The sequence below is a fragment of the Ambystoma mexicanum genome, chromosome 6q (assembly GCF_040938575.1).
Source record: "Ambystoma mexicanum isolate Mex_15411 chromosome 6q, UKY_AmexF1_1, whole genome shotgun sequence".
NCBI classification, from domain to species: domain Eukaryota; kingdom Metazoa; phylum Chordata; class Amphibia; order Caudata; family Ambystomatidae; genus Ambystoma; species Ambystoma mexicanum.
The window spans coordinates 863,106,648-863,110,535 of NC_090937.1; positions in this window are offsets into that span (position 1 = coordinate 863,106,648).

Consider the following 3,888-nt stretch of genomic DNA (forward strand, 5'->3'; position numbering starts at 1 on the left):
GCCTCATTCCGAGTATGGCGGTAAGGGATAGCGGCCACCGGTAATGAGACCGGTGGCAGTAATCCCTTACCGCCATACTCCGAGGTTCCCTTTGCGCCCTCGCCCTTAACGCCTGCTTTGAGCAGGTGTTAAAGTCGAGGGCGCAAAGGGGCCTGCAAGCCAATAACGGTGACCGTAATGAACGGTCACCGTTATTTGCATCTTCCCCATTCCCATTGAGCCCTATGGGGGCTCATTTGGGAATGGGGAAGAGCCTTGGTGAATGGGGAATTACCGCCCCGCCAACCTTGGAATGGGGCGGTAATTCCGCCATCCACCAAGGCGCTGCCGGTCCGGGTACGGCGTCAACCAAGACGTTAATAGCGCCATTGGTTAGCGCCGTACTCGGAATGAGGCCCGTTATGTCCCTAAATGGCCAAATCTGGAAGTAAGGTACATTGCCTATGATGACAACCTAGTGTTGGTAGATTATGCAGAGAAGGGTTTACAACCTCAGTTACAAGGTCTAGTAGAGTACTTAGGAGCAAACAATCTACAGGTTAACACTTAAAATACATATGTCAGGGTGAGCACAACACATAGGAAAAATAAAAACTTTGTGTGGAGAATAGATGGCAAACCAATTCAGAGAGTAGACTCAATCTGTTATCTTGGTTTGAATATAGCAGTTAAGAAACACCAAGAATATCTGAAAGCACAATTGGAAGAAATTACTTTTTTATCTATCTCATTACTGAAAGCTTTAAAAAAAAATATGTGCGTTTTCATTGGTACCATTCATCAAGTTCTATAAGGCTTCTTCTTTATGGCTGTGAATTATGGACCATCAAGAACAAGACAATTTTGATGTCATGGAAGGAAGGATCCTGAAGCGAGCACTGGGTTTGTCGGTCTCAGTTCCAGTCAGTGTCATCAGACTTGAACTGGGGTTGACATCCTGGTGGTCGCAATATATTAGAAGGACCCTTTCTCTGATGGCAAATTTGGAGCAGGCACAAACATGGATGTTGGGATTCCACATAAGAGCCTTATTGTTGACAGACTCCAATCCCTACCTAAAGGAATTTAAGATTGTATTAGTATAAGTGTGGCTGTGGCCCTGAAGGGTACAGAAGTGTGGGGAGTGATGAAGCGGAGGATTGATTTTGGGATAGATATATGGATGGGCAGATTGTGGTTTTATAAGGGTGAAGATGCCTTTTTTAAACCACAGTCTCATTTGGTCCAGTTTCCATAAGCTAAATTCAGACATTGTCAAACATTGATATGTACAGTTCAGACTGCAATCTCTTCCCAGGTTTCAGTTTTTGGGTTCTATTCAAGAGATTCGTTCATTCAACCTCACAAATTATATTGGAAGATCTGTGGAATAGACCCATGACAAGTCTGCAAACATCACTTATTCTGGTTAGGATTTTAATGAAGATTTGTGTAGTACTGAATAAGGTTGCAGAACAATGTATTAGAGATTTGGCTGCTATGAATGAAGTATGAAGGAGGGGGGAAGGTAGTCAATCAATGAGGGTGGGAGATGCCTGTCTGTATTGAGATGGTTTTTTGGATTATTTGTAATGTATTTTAATATGAAATATGTACTTATAGGAAAATGATTGTGCACAAATAAAAAATATAAATAAATTAAAACAATTACAAAAAAAAAGATTCTGATTGCTAGCAAAGATGCAAGGTTGATGACCATTTGATCTTGACAAGAAGAAAAACTGGGCCAGGCATATGCTTGCAGATTACAGAGCAAACTAGTTTGACACTGAATAATTTCCCCAAAAATCTATTCATATTTGGAATTGTGAACTTTGGAGGAAGAACCTCTAGGACCACAGGCATGTTGGTTTCAGAGATACAAATATCAGTGATGTCTATAAAATGAAAGGAATGTTAGTGTAAGCTGTTTTGAACAAAGCTGTTAATTTTGACTGCATAATGGGTATTAAGCTATCCATGAGAGAAAGTGGTTCCTGGTCATAGAGAATGAATGTTTTATTTTGAAAGTAGTTAAGGAATGAGAAGGAGACCTCTATCAGTTTTGTTAGTTGGGATGGAGTGTGTGGGTAAAATACCAGAGTGGACAATCAGGCATGGTGCAGTCTTCAGTGTGGGAAGCAATTTGTGGGAAGCAACCTACAACTTGGCAGAAGTGGAAGAAAGCTGCTAATGCAGCATACTAAATGCAGGGCATGGATTGGTCCCAGCAGATGGGCTATTTGAACAATGATGAAGGTAGGTGTACATAGATGGCCCTAAGTGTGTTTTTTTCCCAGTAAGGGGATACACGTACAGAGGTGAGATGGTGAGGTGTGACTGCTGATGAGTCAATGTAATTGTTGCAAGGAGCACGTCAAAAGTGGAATCTAAGTTTTTAGTTTTGGTTTCTTTACCGGAGCATTAGCTTTCCTCTTAAGTAGCATTTACTGGTAAGAGCAGGCTAGTAGTGGATATAAGGTGCACAGCGAGGGGCATGAAAACCAGGGATTCCAGAAATGTTTTATCTGTGGATCCCAAGGAGAGTGCTTTGAACCAAGCCACAGTCTTGTGGGTGAAAGATGAGTGTGCATGTGGTAACGACATACAGTGCCTGGCGACGTTTGTGGACATATCTGTGTGTCCGTGCAAGAATTTCCCCATTTACTTGGTGGTATAATCAATATGCCTGAATTGTATCTACTCTCTTAACCTTAGGCATAATATGCTAACAAAAGACTGAGGTTTAAGTGATGCAATCAGGTTAAAAAACAACTAATATTCACAGTAAATATTTAAACATTACTAACATCAAAACCAAGTTAAAAAAAGGAAAGAAATCCCATTTGTTGTATCTGAACAATACACATCAAGCCCATTTATAATGTAATTAACACAAACATGTGGAAAAACCTCCAAATGAAATCCAAGAAAAATATTGTTTTCATTAAAATGACTATCAGATTTTATCTAGAGAAGTGTCATCTAATTACAAATGTAAATGAGAACAGAAATAAATAGTTAGGACAGACACATCTGGAGGATGAGCTTGTAAAGTAGCAACGTACCGGCACCCTTTCTGGACCGCCAGACTCCGAGAATGCCTGCATAGGCCGGTGCTGCTGGCAGGTCTGACCTGTCGGGACCACCAACCCTTGCAGGCATGGTCTTCACAGACTCACCAGCAACGTTACCAACGGTGCCGGTGCTTCCATGTTCCCATGGACTTACAGTTCCTGCCACCTGACATTCCGGGATGCCGGGACTTGTATGTCCGGTGGCACTTGGATATCAGGTGGCAGTACAGCTGTTACGGGTTTGCCAAAAAACCACAACCTAACGGTGCGTTTTCCAGCAACCCTGTAATGAAGCCCATGTTAGGATAGCAGTGATTTTATTGGTTTTAAAAGAGGCAGGCTTTTTACAGTGTCACCCGGCACTATTTCATTTACTAAATGTCAACACACCTGTGATTGCCTTGGCATTCCTATCGTATTTGCGACAGGTGTTCAAAATTAGGAATGCTTTTTGAAACAATTACTGTATAATTTGTTTTCATCCAGTTGTAATTGTATTTATTGACTGCGGGTTGATTCCTCACACTGTATTCTGAACGTTTTGTTTTTATGATGGATTGTGAATGTTTTATGGAATGTTACTTCCACAATAAATGTGATGATGATGAAATTAATATATCTTGGCCTGGATCTCCAGAACGGGCCTAAGTCAAAATGTGGCCAACTTGTAAACACCTGAGACAGATACCAAGATCAGGCTGGTCCTGGTCAGAAGAGTTACCTTCTCAATCATTTTCATGGGTAAACGTCAGACCTGTGGGTAAAGGCTTGAGCTATGCCTGTGCCTTTTAATTTGATTTTTCTGTACAGGAACACGTTTGTCGAAAAGAAC